At 35.6% G+C, this 20098-nt stretch overlaps 1 protein-coding gene across 1 annotated transcript in view; it reads left to right on the forward strand.

The window, feature by feature from the left end:
• The first annotated feature begins 5676 nt into the window (after nucleotides 1–5676).
• The window catches only part of ZBED1 (zinc finger BED-type containing 1), a 33465-nt gene continuing 19043 nt past the window's right edge, over nucleotides 5677–20098 (forward strand). The window contains exon 1 of the mRNA XM_034431430.3: nucleotides 5677–5804. The gene's annotated coding sequence lies outside the window, so the exon portion shown is untranslated. The remainder of the gene's footprint in view (nucleotides 5805–20098) is intronic.

Here is a 20098-nt window from a genome sequence, read left to right on the forward strand (position 1 = left end):
TAGTTTTGTATTAGTTTTATCTTTGCAACTGTAATTTTTAATAAAATTATTGAAAAAAGGAAATTAAAGTCAAGTAGCAAAAGTGCAATGCTTAGAAATAATTGCTGTAGTCCTGGCAACTGACAGTGTTCTAATTTCAACAATATTTCAGTTGAAAGAAAATTAATCCACCAGAAAAGAACTGCAATTCTGAATATACTTATCGTAGGAATAAATGAGTCTGTCAGGTTTACTTTTGCTCAATTTCTCATTTTTTTTCAAAATTAAATTCAGCTTTTCCCCAACTTCTACACAATTTTTCTATTACAGTTTGCATTAGAATCATGCATTTTTCCTGTTTATTTCAATTTACAATTTTTAATTGTAGTTCACCTAAAACCTTTCCTCAAAGACAGCAGCTCCCACCCATTCACTGATCCATTCAGTATATCTAATCTACCACAAAGTTTTTGTTTCTCAACTAAGAGTGTTCTGCCTTAGAGCTTACTATGAATATTAGTGGTTTTATGTTAAGGAAACAGAATAGAATCCTGGAAACTAAAATAAGAACCTTCAGTTCTCATTTATTAATGAATTCATTGTGATATAACAATGTTAAACATTTTGAATATCTTTTTCCTAGGCTCTTTGCAACCTGGACTGAGCTGCCATTAATGAGATGGCAAATTGTTAAAGAACTCTTCTCTATCCATCTCCTCTTCATCTATGTTATATCTGGCATTGCTTTGCTACATTTCCATCTTCCTCTCAATTGCTTACACTTCTATTTTTTTTAACCATTTATTTTTCATAATTAAATTTAATTTCCTAAAATACGTTAGAACAGAAGGAGAACTTTGTCAGATTGAGCTATAGATATATCAACCTCTGGCTGTCCAGATGTTTGAAAATCACACAAGTTAGGCCTGAAAGCAATACTGCTCTCACTATTCCTTAGCAACTGGTTTTGGAAAGACAGTAAATCTGTTTCTAGAGATTTGTATACGTGATAACATGAGATGGTGTCAAGCTTTTCATAGCTGATACCAGTTGGATGTATACATGCAATGAGTCAAGGATGAAGACCTCTAATGAATACATTAATTAGAATAATTAGGAAAGCAATTAAAATAAATAATTACCCAATATAAAAAGCAAACATTATTGATAATGGCTTCCAGGTGTAATCATTTTCTCTCTCTCTATCATACATGGCACAACTTGCTGAAGGCCACCCACATTTGCACAAGATGAAAGGTACCTGTACCTCATTACTGCAATAATGGTTCTTTTTCTTTTGACTTTCTCTAGCTATCTTTCATAGCTGTTGCGATATCCTGACACAAGACTGACCTATTACAACAATAATGTACAGGTGACAACCACTTTTCTTTGAGAAGTGAATGGCTGCGAGTCCATTTATGACATAAAGATGTGAGGAAACAAGAAGGATTTGAACTTTGGGACAGATATATCTATCCTTCCTGCCCCCCCCCCCTTCCATACACCTATTAGTAGTTGCTCCGTACAGCAACCCTAAAAGAAGTATTATAGCTGCTTGTTATTAAGGGCCTTTCTAATATCTGCAATAGAAAAAAATGTCTGTGAATCTTTGCCTTGAGTATTTTAGTTCAAGAATTTGTTTGAGTAAAAGCTAGTAGCACTGAACTCCTTAACAATTAATCTGTGAAATTGCCTTTTAAAGTAAATCAAATTGATGACCATCACCTCATTTACTGGTAGCAAATGCGGTAGCTTAACTATGATTACCTACAGAACTTCTTACTTTTTGCAATTCAAAAAAAGTTTTAAAAAAATATTTCTCAACTTTTCCGTATATTTTATACACGTTATACTTTCTTCATCTACCTTCTTTCTAAAAGACAAATGCTGTAGCCTTTCTTTATAGAAAGCCTAGCATCCTAATTACTCTGATGACCTTTTTTAACATTTTTAAAAATATTTTTCAATTATGTGGATCAGAGGAAGTGACATACAGGTAGTCCTCAACTTAAAACAGTTTGTTTAGTGACCGTTCAAAGTTACAATGGCACTGAAAAATGTGACTTATGACCATTTTTCATAGTTACAACCTTTGCAACATCCCCATGATCATGTGATCAAAATTTAGATGCTTGGCAACTGACTCGTATTTATGACAGTTGCAGTGTCCCAGAGTCATGTGATCATCTTTTGTGCCCTTCTGACAAGCAAAGTCAATGGGAAATCCAGATTCAATTAACAACCAGTTTACTAACTTATCAACTGCAGTGATTCACAACTGTGACAAGAAAAGTCGTAAAATGGAACAAAAGTCACTTAACAAATGTCTCATTTAGCAGCAGAAATTTTGGGTTCAATTGTGATCGTAAGTGGAGGACTATCTGAACTGGCTAGTTCTCGTCTACTTACTGAGAAAACAGTTTCATTGTAAAACAGTTTTATATATTAAAACACAAACTTTGTACCCTTGCCTGCCATCTGTGCGGCATTTCATCCATAGAGCTCAAAAATGACATAATATATTAAACTTTGGGGGTTGTAGCAAATGTTCATAGATTGCATGGAAATAAATTTGTAATCTGTTTATCGTGTATTCACTCTATATTTTATCTTAAGGTTTTAGTCTTCTAAACTTGCTGCTTTCAGTTTATTCTATAACATGATGATTCTAATGCAAGAGAATTTCTGCTACACAGCAGGACTTCAGTTTGCTGCTGTTGTTATTATTTTTACTACTACAATGGACATCGTATCCTAAATGTAGGTAATGTATCTACAAAGTAAATGGCTGTAAAATAACCAGACAGTTTTTCTTACTTTTTTTAATATACTGATCAAAGTTATTTTGTATATTGGGAAAGAGAAGACTGAACCAGATTTTTTTCCCCTTAAAAAGTACTTTCTTAATACTTCAAATAATTTAAATGTAGTTTTCTCATAATAATATTTAAGATCACCAAAACATGTGCAACACAAATATTATTTTTATTTCAAATAATTGTTGAAAATGTTGTTTTACAGTTTTTGTATATCATTGAAAATATATACCTAAAATATGGGTGGTGTATTACTCACTTTACCATTCTTTGGATGAATTATTCTAAACATTTCTGATCACATTTTATTTTATTGCATATAAAATTTCTGTCTCTATATACACATTATATAAGTGAAAAGTTCCATAGAGGGAGAAATAAGCAACATGTTGGCAGTTCCAAACCCTAAACCAATAGGTAAATGAGACTTTTTAGTTATAAAAAATAAACATTTGTTGAGTTTCCTAAACTTGTAAAAGAATTTTTTTAAAAAATGGTAACAGAATTAAAGAATTAAATATAAACGTATCAACTCACCTCACCAAATTAGTAGATAATTAATATAAAGTAGAATTTAAAATAATATAAAAGCAGCCTCCAAACCAGAAAGCAAATATAATGATGAATCAACAATCTAAAATGCACTAAGCAACTCAGGAAGAAAAAAAGTTCATTATCTGGTGCTAAAAAACAAGCAAGTAAACAAAACCTCAAAATGTAACCACTAAATAAGGCAAGAAAGAGTATAGATTAGATGACATCAAAAAGCCTCAGGTGAAATTATATAGCCTGTGATGTAAATTTGTGCACACTCATGTGGGATACAAATGTCCACACAAAAAGCCCCAAGTGAGATGCTTTTTCCAAGTTAAGATTAATTGTATTAAACTGGACCTCTTTAACCCACACCTTACAACCACAAACCACATCACAGATATGATCATCACGTATAAGGCCATGTGCAGTTTCTATACATTCTCTTTTTATCAGTATATATTTATTTCCCAACTGTATCACAATTTACATCCCCAACTGTAATGTATTTCTTGAGGGGGCAGAGTAGCCCTACTGTATACCATGGGTAATTTCCAGAGGGTTGATTTGCACAATAACTCAACTGAAGGAACCTTCCTCAGTGGAAAATATTGCTGTTGATATTAGGTGAAGTGACACAACACCATGGTATTCAGTCTGCATACAGCACAAGCAGCATCTCACTGGGTGATGCAATCAACCTGTGATAAGTAGCATGCATCCTGAATCCCCTGTACCAATGAGGGCATCTTTTTCTGGATTAATCTGGAGTACAACCTATGGATGTAGTTGGATTTCGGAAATACTTGCCTGAACAACTCCCCAGGGCACACCATTCCTGTTCTATCTCTTATTTATTGTATTAGACAGAGAGGGAGAGAGGAAAAAGCACCTCTTCCTCTTCTCCTCTGGCCGCAGTTACATTAGATGCCTAATGGAAACTGAAGCGAAAGAACACCCGAGTTAAACTCAACGAGAGGTTGGGGATTATAAACCCAGGTCTCCCCCTACGTCCATAGGCTTTTCTCACACTCCCCTGCAATTACAGTCACAACCCAGGCAAAGACACGCATCGTCAGTAACAGGCGAGGTTTCCCCAGCTGCACTGGCGTTTGCGAGAGGAGAAGGACGAGACAAGGCGCGGGGGGCGGGCGGGCGAGTGGGAAGGAGGCGGGAAAAAGAGAACAGGCTCTGCTGGGTGGAATACTAATCAGGCAGGTTCCCTTTCTGCAGCGAGCCGGCTTCCTCCTCTGCAGAAAACGCGCCACAGACAGACTTTGAGAAGCTCCCGCTGCACGCCGCCGCTCAACTGTGGGGGAAGCACCTCAGGGCGAGCAGAAGGAACTTCGAGGCGCGCGTCTCCTCCGTCTTTCCCGCCCGCCCGCCAGCCAGCTGCGCTCCTGCCCTTTCATGGCTTTCGGCAGGCAGCTTTCGGGGCGCCTTGTTTTTCCCAGCGGCTGCCGCTCTTTACAAGCGGCCTCGGCGTCGCCGTCCAACTTTAAAGGTACGCGCCGAGCCGCCGAGTCCTGGCGCGTCTCTCCAAAGCGTCCCTGAACTGAGGCGAGCGCAGAGACGAGGGAAAGAGAGCGGATCCTCTTCGTGCCCCCCCCCTCCCTTCCTCCGACACCCGCGGGGCCACAGCGGCGAGCGCGCGGCGCCCATGGCAGCGCCGTTTGGAGCGCTAACTTCTCTCCGCCTGCCCCCTCTGCTCCCCGAAGAAGTGCTTCTCGGCTTCTTCGCAGCCGACGGATCCAAGCAGCAGCAGCAGCAGCAGCAGGACCCGGGGAGCGGAGGCTTGTGAACGAGCGCCCGCGGGTCCATCTCTTCTCGGGCGCCCTGACAGGGAGGTGGTGTGGAGCTCGCCCGCCCGCCCGGCAGCTCTGCTTCGCACCCTCTGGTTGGCAGCTTGGCACGAACCAATGCAGATGCAGCCCGGGTTTTAGCTGGGCTCTTTCAGACAGCCGGGGAAGCTCCGTTTGCTTTGGCGGCTGCTGCTGCAGCAGCAGCTGTTTCCACCTGCGCCTTCTTGGTTATTCATCAGCGGGCTTTCCATTCCTGGCATTTCTTCCCGAACGTGGTCTTGATTGCCAACTGATCGCCTTCGGCTGCTGCTCTCCCCGGGTGTCATGCAGTCCCTCATTTCTCCTGTGACCAAGGCGATTCTGGTGGCTTTGTTCATCTTCGCCATCCTTCTCATCCTATATGTGATTCTCTGGTACATCTGCCGAGATGTGGATTGCGATCATGGGATCTGATTGCGGATGCTGGGCAAAGGCTTAACAGGCGACTTCTCACTGCCTTCTAGAACTGTGAGGGAGAAGCGACTGACTGGGGGAGAACCAGAGGAAGGTGGAGGACGAAGGGGGTGGTAGCAATAAAGGCGAGAAAAGACAACCAAGTATTCTGGGGGTCCTAGAGGGAGAACTACAGTCGAAGTGAGCAAGATTGACCTTCAGGGATCAGGATGACCTGGTGAGTGTCTCCTTTTCAAATGGAAAGGAAAAGAAACAAAACTTCTTATATTTGATTAAGTACAGAAAAATAAAATCCAAATATTAGTTTATTTGGTCCTTTAGAAAGTATTGCAGTGTAGGGCACTTTTGACCCTATGGTGTTCTCTATGTATCTACAATCACCTACAACCTCCCCCCCCCACCCCCAATCTGTTTGCTTAAGGATATGGCAAGGTTTTGTCTTTTCCCTTATTTGTGTTTTTCATATGGTTTTTAAAGGAAAATGCAAAATAGTTCCTGCTGCCACTTGCAACTCTGGATCTCAACTTGAATATGATGACATTAAATAAGAAATGTGAATCTAACAAGCAAAGTAGATATCTTAGCAAAACAAAAAGCTTCCCATTGTTGTTATGTTCCTTTTTCTTTAAAGTCTCCTTTTAAAACATCCAGAATCAATGTATGTGTGACTGAAAAGGTGCAAGGCTGTTATCAAGGACTGTTAGAGTGTCTTCACAGCCCCTAAATTGGTATGCAGAAGGTAACTGCACTGCTAAACAGACCATAAAGCTAAGTCCATTTGGCAGAAAGAACAAAACACTTTGTGAATTCAAAAAGTAGAAGGTCAGTTGAAAATTATATCTTTTGCACTCAGGATTCCAGTGTAACAGGAACTCCCCCCTCCCACACACCATGTTTTATGGCATAAGTATTATGGAATAATTCTCCTACTCTTGTTTTGCATATGTACTTTTAAAAGCCTGTTGAAGGGTCTTGGGATGGAGGAGGGGGCATAAGTGTTTTCTGTTTGCTTCTTTTCATTTTAAGTTGAAACTATCAGCATTTAAAAAATCTATACTTTTTCTTACTATTGTAGTAGATGAAAACCATTTCATTAAAATAAATTTGGAGTTTGGCTACCAAATTCAACTGGAGGTGGATAAAACAGGGTTTTCAACTGAATATATGTCCTTCGATATCAAAAATATTAGAAACACATTGAAAGTGCATCTTTCCATAAGCATGAAAGATCATGAGCATTAATATAAGGGAAGTAATTGTGATAGCAGTAGATTGTCATGACCCAGTCTTCCATCTAAGAGGTGTGAGGTGAAAATATAAGATACGGGAAATAATCAAGGCGGGTATGAAATGAAATGGTGTGTGTTTGGGGGATGGGAAAAAGCAATAAAATATCTCACTGAATTAACAGAACAGAGTTTTAAGAACCACAGCATATATTGTAGGAATATGTCTCCTAATTTATGTATGTGCTGTGTGATACAGAGATACTGTTTCTTGCGCAGCATATCTGTTAATTAAGAGAGACATCTTGGGGGTCAAAAGGGGAAATTGTTCTTCAAATACCCAAAGGTCAAAGTGTAACTATCGTGATCTGATGTTGGACGGGATTATCTAAAAGTGATTTACCTCTAGAATCCCTGTTTATACAGCCTTGAGAAATGGGAGAGTAGGGAAATATGAAATAAGAGTCATTAAATATTGGTCCATATTACCTTGTATGTCATAGGTTTTTTTGAGTTGGATGGTTGGATCAGTTCTGACATTATTGGTAATATATTGTGCCAAGTAATATGGTCGCAGCAGCAATGTCACCAGTGTTTACATGCCTGGCAACTTCACTGCTGAATCTGTTTGTTTATCCTTTCCCTCTTTCCACTGAAATGCCTGCTGCTCAAGACTATGAGCATGTGGAAGGTCACAAGCAGATGTTTAGCATCTTTTGTGAAAACCAGTTTTTCCCAACGACACAAGTTCTTCTGCTTAAATGTTATTAAGAATAATATGTACTGTACTAATGACAACAGAAACATCACCCAATGTCTTTATAAGACCTTTCAAGTGTTAGGCATGCAATTCCCAGAAGTGTTCTGCATATATCCACCTGGAAATGTACAAGAGTTATTCAATACAAGAGCATTTTATATATTTTTTTTTATTGCAAAAGTTTTACAATTACATTTTCACCCCTTTCCCCCCCCCCACCTCCCCCCCCCAGAGCATTTTATATTGTACAGCTCTTGTTCCTGCTAAGTGAGGATTCTGAAGACAATTTTCTAATGGATTTTGCCACTGGCACTGTAAGATAAGAGAAAATTATATGGAAAAGCTAACATCTGCCATCTCTCTCTATATCTATTCATAGATTTCCTCTGTTTTTCGCAGGCATTATTATCATTAACAAACTAATACTTGGATATTTTTTGTGTTTTTTAATTGCATATAGAAATATAAATTCATAGACATGACACATGATCAAGCAGTCTCATATTTGTACAGACTGTAAAATTCTGTTTTCATCCATATATCTTATTACTTCAGTACTAGGTAAGCTGTTCTTAAATTTCTTCTACAACATAATATATTAAGGATTAAAAATATAATTCATACATCAAGCTATTTTTCAATAAAATGGTTTTTCAAGATAAAAATACATAATTGTAAAATATTTACCTTGATATAAGTCCAGGATAAAGCAGTGGGACATATTAAAGGAAAATGTATTTTTATAGTGCAATCTCATATATTCTTGGAAAAAAGCATTTGGCATTAATTGGGGCTTATACCCAGATAAGATTGCATTGCAGTCCTTAGAATCCTATTTTGTGCATGTTTGCATAAAGCCACTAGACTTCATGGAATTTAATTCTTAGTAAACATGCATAAGAGTTTACTACTGTTATTATAAATCATTCTGCCAATTGTTTCAGTGTTACAGAATTTTTAAGGAAATAAGATAAGTAAACCAGGTTTTATAAACATACCGTACGTAATTCAGTATTGTATAAAGCTTTTTGCTCTTAAAGATACATCTTGAATGTGCAGATATATCAAATTAAGTTTTCTGCTTTTATCATGTATCTTTTAGAAACATAAAAGAAACTATGTGAATTTGTATTTAAGTGATTATGTAAGCAGGATTGCAACTGCTGTTATTTGTGAACTACTTTAGAACTTTTAGTGTATCCCTAGGAAAAGATATTTTTTTTGTATATTCTTGAAGTTATGAATTGAAGTTGTAAACCCAATTTTTACCTTTAATACAGAAAAGCACCAGTGTGAGAGAAAAGCATGTTGTTTAGAATATTCTCTTTTTCACTTCAATTAATCTTTGTACACAGCAAGGTTAATAAGAGTAGATATCTATCAAATAGTTACATAACTTTTGCAACAGGAATTTAGTAAAGTATCTTGTACCAGAAACAATCTAAGATGATATCTGAATTTTTCTAGTTCCTGATTTTTCCCAGCAATGTCGTAAATATAGGATAGGAATCTACAATAGGAAATGGAAAAATGAAGCAATAAAGTAATTTGTGTAGTTTATTAAATGATATTGCTAGACATTTATCAATCTAATCAAATTTCTACATCCTGATGTCTTCCTAATGGATTTGACAAGGAGTTAAAGTTCAACACATATGTTGTTCAGATATAGTTGTGGACAGTTGGTCTAATCTTATTTTCAGAGCTGTACTGTAAAAAAGAAATAAAATCATGTTATTTATGATCCTTTGAGTTTTGGAGAAAAAGTGACATATAAAAGAATATTAGTGATGCTCTTTTCTAGTCCTAGACTATCAGCCATTACCTATAATTATGATTTTCTTAGAGACATAGTAATTTCTCTCTTGACAGGCTCTATTATGACTTTAAGAGCTGCATATAGTAGTTCTTGAGTCTTCCTATTTTTTCTACTTGATTCCACAGGGACAGGAAAAATCAAGTTGAATTCCATCTTGCTATAAAGCTGTAAAATATGCAGAACTGAAAATTTATTTTCCTAGAGTCAACTTTATTAATATACCTTCTTACTTACCTACTTATCTAAGTAGCTTATTGCTAGTTCAATCAAAACCAACTCTAGGCCTGGTTGTATCCAGGTCTTAATACACTTTCTAATGCCAAAAGGGAAGGCTATTTAATATGGAGGAAGCAGCTAAATGAGCAAAAATATACAGGCAGCTGCCAAACTTGATCTTATTGGATGAGTAAGTGTTGGAAGAAGGTGTATTTTGCAGTATATATTGGAATAACCGGTATATAAAAAACACTTAGAAAACTTCTAAACAATGTAAAATGTAAAGGAAACCATTAAATAACCTTTTTGTTTTGATAATATGTAATTGTATGGTCAGATCTTATATATCTTCTCTGAAACATGCCTGTAGGAATGATCAAAATGCTTAAATAAAAACAAAGTAATTTTTTCAAGTTGTTAGCATTTGAAACAAACAAAATCACCCATTTTGGATTAGTAAACAGTTTTGGGTATTTAGTCATGAGACAGGTTAGGAACATTTAGTCCTAGTGTAGAATAGCATTGATGGGATGTCGATAATTTATAAAAGTGGACTATTTCGTATCCCTCACTTTTCCAATTCTAGTTACCAGCTGCATATTTTGACAGATTTTACTTCACAAATTGCACTAAAAAGAATACTTAGAAGTTGTTATCTTGTCCTTCCACTGAGCTATTCTTTCTGCTGGCTAACCTTTAGTGTAATGTTCAAATTATAGCTCTGTCATGAAACATCCTTGTGATGATCTTTTCCTTTAGTATACTTTTGTTCTGCCACAATAGAGGGATCTGAAAGTCTAAAGTGCAACCTAATTGAGTGGAATTTGGGGAAGATACAAAATAATAGAGACTACAAAGTCAGTTTTTAATACATTCCTTAAGGTCCATAGGTTAACACTATCCTGTCACTATTTCCCTATCGCAGAACTAGTCTGGCTCCCTGAAAGGGCAGTTATTCTGATTTCAGCTCAGAAGGTTCTTGATGCTCTCCCTTCTTCTGGCACCTCCCAAAACTCCAACTTTTAGTTCCTTTCTCTTGCTGGAATATAACTTGGAAAAAGGTTCCCAAAGTTGTTCTCTTCTGATTTGCAACTCCATCACCCACTTATCTCTGAGTGTCCTCGCAAAGTAATTTGCTGGGAAGCTAGATATTCAAAAACAGAATTACTTCAAGTACATTATCAGTTACCAAAAATGCAATGACTTATGAAAGTACTACCTACCCTGTGTCATCTTCCTGGTCAAGGCAATCTACTACTTTTTCAGGAGGTAGGCATTTTTCAAAACAAAACATTAGACTACGCACATACATGCACACGCATGCGCACACACATACAGGATCGATTTGGGTATCTAAACTGCTGAAAACTGGTCACACAGGAGCATGTTGTTTTGCTTTTCAGCATTATTATTATTATTACTTTTTAATGTTAAATTGATTGGAATTGGGAATCTGGTAACATAGCAAGTGACAGCGTTTTGGACTTATGGACGTCTCAGAATGCCATATTGGGTACCACAAAGCTAAGAGTTTTAGTGGTCTTTTCCTATGACTACAGCTGGTGAATGATTTGCAGAAGGTAAATAATTCTACTTATGCCATCATCAATTGGACTAGTAACAATCTTTACCAATTATAACATATGAGTAATAAAAGTTCTCAAACCATCATGGTGCTTTTACTGGTTCGGTCTAAAATATTTGCACACTTAGTACTTGAATACTCTTTAAGCACAGCTTTGGAGAGTGAGTTCCATTTAGTTCAATAGAACTAATTTCTGAGATATTTTTTTTTTTTACTAAGGTGGGTAGCACCTGGTTTTAAATAATGAAAAATAATTGAATAGGTGGTTCTAAAGCTCATGTAAAATTAATTTTTTTTGGGAATGTTTCCTGTCATTCTCTTTTTCTTATTTATTATATAGAATACAGAAGCAAAGTTAGCAAGTGCTAATATATTATTTTCTTCAAATAGTTTGCCAAGAATTTTTAAAGAGTTTAAGACATCCTGGTGAGCTTTTAACAAATATTTGTAATGAAAACTGAATACTATTAAATTTTATTTTAATACATGTAACTTTTTTCAGTATTTGTGCATGGAGTATTTTATAAAATAAGCAATATTATATAGTGATTCATTCCTCTGTGCATAAAATAGAGCCTGATTTATCAGGATCTGACCTTTTGTAGCTCAGTTTGTACTACTGTACTCCTATGAATGAGTCTTTGAAATAAGACTTTGAATTTATCATTATATTAGCAGCATTTTGAATACTTTCAGAGATATCACCTCATGTTATATATTAAGTTGCAACTTACCTAGAAGACAGATTTCCCAAAGTATGCTAATGTTACAGTTCAGTAAATAAGTGAAGCATTCCTGGTATTCACAGAAATGATGTTACTATTTGTGCAAGGAAGATTCTACTGATCTGCAGGGAACTGAACTCTTGATTTGCCAAACCTTGCCTTAGCGGACTTTATATGTAATGGACAAAATTTAATAGATTTCTCATTTGATTGACATCAGGCATTTCTTCCACCAGGTTTACTGAACTATGGATGCATAAAAGCCATGGGAGTGCAAAAAAAAAAAAATCCAGATATTTTTTACTTGAAGGAAAATATGATAAGGATGCCTAAATTGTTTTCCCCTTAGAATTTTTTTCTCTCCCTGGGTTCCTAAAATGGAGACTTTTTAATCTTTTACTCATGATCCCTATTTTATTATTTATTATTTAGCAAACAATGAGAATATGACAGAAGTAAACCTATGTTTACCATACTTCCTATGTGAATTGATGATTATTTTCTTAAATGATAATGGAGGAATGTCCAGAATTCGTTAGAATTTAAATCTGTCCCTGGTTCTTAACATGCTGATACAGTTGTCCTCAGATATGTGATGTAATTTTAGTTCAATAAACCATTATGTTCATGATGACATTAATGTTTTAAACCACGATTTGTTGATTAAGCCACAACTTGAAATTTATACATATATTAAGCTATGATCCGTAATTTACAAACCACAGAGGACAGATTCACACATGCTAAATCAAAATCGAACAAAAAGCATTGTAATTTAGCCTGCGTGAATGTAGTTAATACCGTTCTGAGACTCCTGACATAGCAAATTTCTTCACTGGAAAGTATTGAAGTTTGATTTGTTAACATTTGAGTATAATATATTACACATTACACTGCTTTGATCATAACAATTGGTTGTGGATTGTGGGCCCTAGAATTACAGCTTTGCATACAGAATATGAAAGGACCTTTACAATAATCAGTTAAGTAAATATCAAAATTAATCTAAGAGATGCATAATGAAGTAATTTTGTGCAATATTTTTATGCATTATTTCTAGGAACTGTATAGAAAAAGACTTAAGGTATTTCCAGTAATGAGTAATGTTTCATGGGTATGAAATTCATATACATAAAACATTTATGTAATATTCCATTTATTATTATATAGATTGTACCCTTAATAAGTCCCTATTAATAAACATTTGACAAATGTATCTGACAATTTTTTTGATTGAAACTACAATAATAAGAGTTTCATTATAATAGTCTTTAGGGGAAATAAATTGGCACAATTAGCAACATGTAGAATAGTTTTATTTGAAAGCCCTTTTTAATTTAATGCATTTAGAAAGATAACAAGTTATCACTGCCACTCTGATGAGATATGTATATTGAACAAGAATTAAAGCTCTGTTGATAATCAGACTCTATTTTAATGACTTGTTTTTATTTCATACAGCAATACCATTCTGTATGAGCCTAGTGGGGATTTTAGCTAAGTGGGAGGTTAATGGAAACATGGTATCAGTAAAGATAAAATATGGGCACAAAAAGACTCTCACTGGCTTAACATTACAGCTACTGAAGTGTTAAGGAATGTGCATTTAGCCATTCATTGCTGAAGTAAATTATATCATATACCATCAGCTACATTCCTGAAAAGAAAAGAATTGTTTGTTTATTGATTAATTGATCATATTTTATATTCATAATCCTGAAAGACTCTTAACGGCTCATGAGGTAAAATAAACTTGCTTCTACTTTTTTAAAAAATACAGTTGTTCTTGATGACAAGGTTTGTCTGTATTTGTGTCAGAATCATCTACAAAGCTAACCAAAGAGTGCTTTGGATTGAAAGGATTTGCTGGTGACAACAACGTTGCCCAGGGGATGCCTGATTGCCAGAAGTAATGCAAGCTTCAGGGAGGCTTCTTTCATGTCCCCCAATGTCTAGATAAATGTGCACTAAATGATGTCTTAGTTTTACTGAGATATTCCAAAGTAGGAAACATTGTGATAAGAAGCCAAAGAAGTACTAACTTGCATTCTGTACAAGATATTTAAAGTTGAGGCATGAACAGTGGTGGGTTGCTACAGGTTCGCCCTGGATTGGGCGAACTGGTAGTGATGGTGGCAGGGTGCTCTGCCCAGACGCTTCTGCGCATGCACAGTAGCTTCTGTGCATGCGCAGAAGCGTTGCATGCATGGGTGAGCGAGCACGCGCCCACAAGCGAACCGGTAGTGATGGCTTTTGAACACCCCCCCCCCGGGCAGAGAGCTAAACTAATCTCACTATTTCTAATATAAAACATTGGCTAAGTATAAAATCCAGTAATTGACAGACTTGATTTTAACATAGATTTTATCTGTTATTTATTATTTTATTCTAGAATTTTTAATGAGATATTCACTGAGTGTTTTTATTTATTCCGGTCTCTGGTCTATGACTGTAATAAACTGAACTGAATTGAATTGGCTAAGTAGAAGTATTAATGTTAGCTAGTTGTTTATGTAACATATGTCAAGCTTCAAAATAATTCCAACAATGTTTCAGAAAGAAAGTAGCCATTTCTGAAAACAGTATAAAAATATTAAAATCAATTTGAAAGTATTTTGGTAAGCAGCTTGACATGTGCTTGCTCTAGCTCATTTCTTGTCTGATGTGATCAAGATATACTACAGTAGCACTGCCAATAGCTTAATGTATAAAAGATAATGTCAGTCCCAGATAATGTATTAAGTGCAAGTTTTCATGATTTAGTTTCCCTCTCTTTGAAATGGGAAAGAGAAATCATGTCTCATGGAAGGAAAAATTATATAATGTTAACATTGATTATGTTTTTTGAGATTTTCACGGTATCTTTGAAGTCCTATTTAGTTTTATTTGGAGAAGGCAAAGCAAAATTAGCATTGACAGTGCTAATTACCAAACAGGATCATCAAATGAACTCTAGATATCAGGTTGCCATTACTCTACTTCTGAGATAATTTCTAAACTAGCCACGCTAGTTACCATCATCGTGTGGATGTGCTGAATATTGATGGTTGGCATGATGGAAATTGTTCCACATATTTAGAAGATATTGCATTGATTGATTGTTTAACAAGTGCAGTGATTCTCTTAACAACAGTGGCAAGAAAGATCATAAAATGGGGCAAAACTCAACAAATGTCTCACTTAGCAACAGAAATTTTGGGCTCAATAGCGGTTGTAAATTGAAGACTATCTGTAAAAAAGTAAGAAAATAAAACAGTAGAGAAAAAAATTATAACAAACTAGACTCAATCAATTAGAACAATAAAATAATAAAAAGTACAGATCTCATTTAAAGACAATTTAAAAAGCAGTATGACCTTAGTTTCTATCATGCAAAGCGAATAAGTAATATAGCTCCCCATGACAATTTCCTAATCAAAGTACTACTGGAAACTTATCAAAGAGAGATGTTGGGAAAGACTTCTAGTCTTCTGGTCCAATTCCCTACTCAAACAAGAGATCCTATACCATTCTAGACAAATGGCTGTCCAATCTCTTCTTAAAAACTTCCAGAGATGGAGCACCTTATGTTGTATAAAGAGTGAGATCCACAGATGAAGCCTAAATGGTGCTTTCTTAGCTAATTTTCAGAAGAGGACTTTGGAGGGGGAGTAACTAAACAGAGACATCTGTAATACGCATAAATGATATCTAAATAAGGACAGACTATATATTACTTGCATCACAATAGCAATTAGACACTGCTTCACAATGCTTTGTGAAGTGGTTTATATAGTCAGCATATTGCCCCAACAATCTCTGTCCTCGTTTTACCGACCTTTACCGACGATGGAAGGCGGAGTCAACCTTCAGCCGGTCAGAATTTATCTCCTGGCAATGGAATGCAGAGTTAGTCTGCAATATTGAATTCTAACCATAACCCCAGCATTGAACACGGCAATGTTTAACACAAGTATGTAATCATTTGCATCATCACTCTAAACAGATTGCATTTCTGTAGTTTAAATGAGTCATAAAAATAAAATGAATTAGTGAAGTAAGATCACCCCATTTAATTACACTATCAAATTTGGAAAAAGGATGAAGAAGAGCAGAATGCAATTTTAAATGATTACATTGAAATTATTGAGTGCAATACCGTAAAAATTGACTAGCAAGTTTATATTATAATCTGTAAGCATGTATGGATAGAACCACTGATAGTTGTTAGGGCACTGGGCTACAAACTAGGAGATTGTGAGTTCTTTTCCTAATGTAGAAATGAAGCCAGTTGTGTGAATTTGGGTCAGTCATTCTCTGTCAGCTCGGGGAAGAGGGCAATGGCAAATGACTCTTGAATAATACAGATAGCAGCTGCCAGGAGTAAAAAATCAGTTGAGAGAACAACTTTAGGTGTGAATGTGACATATTACTGTATTTTCTAATTTCTACAAGCATTGATGAGAAGAAAATATCGTTGAATTCAGTAGGAATGAGTTACCTAAGAAGTGTTGATAAGAATAGGTTGATAAATGAATGTGGATCAAATATAGGACTACTATAAACAAAAAAGTACACTGAGGTACTTTGGCCATATTGAGAGAGTGAATAAACCTCAAATAGCAAAAGGAACAGTGAATGAGTTGAGAAGACGAAGGAAAGATAGAAGATAGTTGGTTGGACTTGATGAGTTCCTCATTAGAGAAAGAGATTTGAAGCTTAAAGGGTGCCTGTAAAATGTTTGCAATAATGTATCAAGGTAGTAAAGCAAGAATGATTTGAAAGTTGCAAAGGCATGGAAAAATGCATTTAACTGTATTTTTTTATTTTTTTAAAATAATGTCTTTAATTTCTTGCCTTTTCTTTCTCACTTCTTTTCTGTGCTGTACATTATGTTCCTTAACTGAAATGGGAAAAGGTTGGTGTGTATTTACTGCATATTGTATGTAAATCCAGATTTGTTTACAGGAGAATTTTAAAATCACATGCGTTGAAAACTTGTGTTGCATTGATAAATTGAATTGTAATTGAATAACAGTACATTGAATTCAATGTAAATTGAATTACATTAATGAAATTATTTGAAAATATAAAGCAGTGGAATCTGCAGTTGATGTGGGAGGGTAGAATTAAGAGACTGGCTTGCATGGAATCATCGGGATTATTCTCTAGAGAGAGTACAGTTAGTGTAATGAGATTCCTGTATAGCAATAAAGAAACTTTCTGATCAGTTCACAGTGTGGTTCTGATTCCTTGCATCTGACACTCAATTATGCAATACTCATAATGTAAAAATTGACCCTTTCATTGTTATTTGATATATGTATGATTACAGGTGATTTTCACTTTACGACCATTCAGTTACCATTTAAAGTTACAGTGGTGCTGAAAAAATTGACTTATGACTGATCTTTGCGCTTGCAACCATTGCAGCGTCATTGCAGTCACACAATCACAATTTGGACACTTGGCAACCAGCATGTATTTATGATGGTTGCAGCACTCCAGGGTTCATATGATTGCAATCTACAATCTTACCAGCTGGCTTCCAAGAAGCAAAGTAAATGAGGAACAGCATGATTTGCTTAATGGCCACAACAAAAGAGGTGATAAAATTGGTTGCAGCCATAGGCTTAATAATTGCACTGCTTAACAAGTTTTCTGGTCCCTACCGTGGTCGTAAATTGAAGACTACCTGTATATAACTATTGCTGTGACAGATGTGGGCTATGTTTGATTAGGGGTAAGCTTGCATTAAACTAATTTGCTTGCAGTTGGAAACCAATTGTATATGTATTTAGTGTCATTAATAGATAAACTTCTAGAAAAATAAATATAGTATTTTAAAACTGGCCTCAGTTCAAATGATTTCATATGTAGTGAAGAGATTTCCAAATGATTTATGTAATGAGCATAATGATGTCATTATCAAACAGTATTAATGCTATATTTCACATATTGGTTTGTTCTCATGCAAATTGTGCCTTTTGTATCAATTTATTTTTCATAACAGCATCCTTTTGCCTAATTTGTGTAATAATGTAAAATGATGCAAACTAACCAATTTGTGCAATGATGTTATCATGAGATTGCTATAAATCACTTCAATGACATACAGCAGGGATGTCAAACTCACGTCATGGTGGCATCACATGATGTATCAGGACTTTTTCTCCCTTCGCTAAACTGGATGTGTGATGCATCCGGCCTGCAGGCTGGGTGTTTGACAGCCCTGACATACAGGTAGTCCTTGACTTACAACAGTTCATTTAGTGACCATTCAAAATTACAATGGCACTGAAAAAAGTGACTTATGATTGTTTTTCACACTTATGAACATTGCAGTAACCCCATGGTCATGTGATCAAAATTTGAATGCTTGGCAACTGACTCATATTTATGATAGTTGCAACATCCGGGGATCATGCAATCACCTTTTGTGACCTTCTGACAAGCAAAGGTAATGGGGAAGCCAGATTCACTTAAAAATCATGTTACTAACTTAACAACTGCAGCGATTCACTTAACTGTGGCAAGAAAGGTAATAAAATGAGGCAAAACTCATTTAACAAATGTCTTACTTAGTAACAGAAATTTTGGGCTCAATTGTAGTTATAAGTCGAGGACTATCTAATACTTTCCTAGTTAACAAATTGTCCTGAATATAGATTTAAATTGGGCAAACTATTTGGATTTCCAAAAATCCAGATAATTATTAGAATTCTGGTCATTACTACCTAAGCTGGAAGCTCAAGAGAAATGCTCAGTTCTGCAACACTATTTTCTAGGTCATATTGTTAAACTAAAGAAATACCAAATAAATACAACTATCTAATCCTTGAGTAGTGCTATTTTTGCATTATTCCCCCCTGTGGGGGAAAAAAATACATAGGTCATTTCTATTTTTTAGAATGACAGGTTAATGTCAATATGGAAGTGAGTGAATGCTTTATTTAATATCACAATTGTTTGGAAACCATGCACTGGAAATGAGATCTTAGAAATTTTCTAAATACCATGGGACCACATAGCACTTTCACCCACTGAATCCATCATCATATTTTCTATGTATTCTTTCACTCCCTATTTTAATTAATTTATTTTTGACACTTGAAAAAGAAAGAGGCTATGCAATTAATTTCTGATGCCTTTACCCGTTAATTATGTTCTGCTGCTATCCAGGATTTTCAGAGCCTTTGAGGGCTTCATAATAACTTGTTTTGATTTATAAACATGGATTTGCTTCTGATGGGAAGGAACATCTTATACATATTATCACTGCTATTTTCTTTCAAAATCAGATTCATTTATTGAATGAATATTAGAGGGATGCTTTAACGATTATTTTTAATCAGTGTTAGTCTGAATTTCAGGGAGCTAGTGAATGTTTACAATAAGCTTTACTTATGCCATAGTTGTTGTATAGAATGCTCTACCAATAGATTCCAGAAAATATGACAGTTTTCATACATTGTGCTAAACTGCAAATTGATTTGGATTTAATACAAATGTGAACTCAGTTTATATACTTTATTTAACAAGCAATCATTAAATCAAAATATAGGTTATTGTGTATTAACCCAGTCAGCATCTGGAATTTGCTTGTGAGAATCTGCTTCAGATTGACTGACTTTTTTGGCAGTTGTGGGCTTGCTGCCCATTACTTGATAAGTACAAGGGCGTTGTCTAGTAGATTATTTGACTGACTTGAACTGGAGATAACCCCTTGTGGTGTTCTGGTGTTCTGCCTTTGGAATTTGTTTTTTAATCTGTGTTTCCTGGGAACTGATCTGCTCCATTGAATTATCTGTTGATTTCATTGGTTTCCTGATTGCCTGCCTTAATTCCAATTAAAGACAAGACACAAAAAAATCAACAACAGAACAGGCCTATAGTATACTCAGCAACTGAAGCCACAAGTAACAAAAAACAATACTCAGCAACAAGTAACAAAAAACAACAGGACAATAATGCTGACATGAGAGGTATACAGCCATGTTATCTTCTTTGTGTCCATATTTACATCAACAGTACAACACAATTTCAGCCACAAGATTAGAGATGCCTTCATCTACTGGTCCTCTAATTTAATATTTGCCATCATCTGCCAGTGATTTCTGTATGGATTTATCTAAGAATAAAAAGGCCAAATTTTGCTTCCCAAAATTAATGTACCTATATTTTACACAATGACGTAAAAC

The sequence above is a fragment of the Pantherophis guttatus genome, chromosome 5, assembly GCF_059756535.1.
Source record: "Pantherophis guttatus breed Tessera chromosome 5, ASM5975653v1, whole genome shotgun sequence".
NCBI classification, from domain to species: domain Eukaryota; kingdom Metazoa; phylum Chordata; class Lepidosauria; order Squamata; family Colubridae; genus Pantherophis; species Pantherophis guttatus.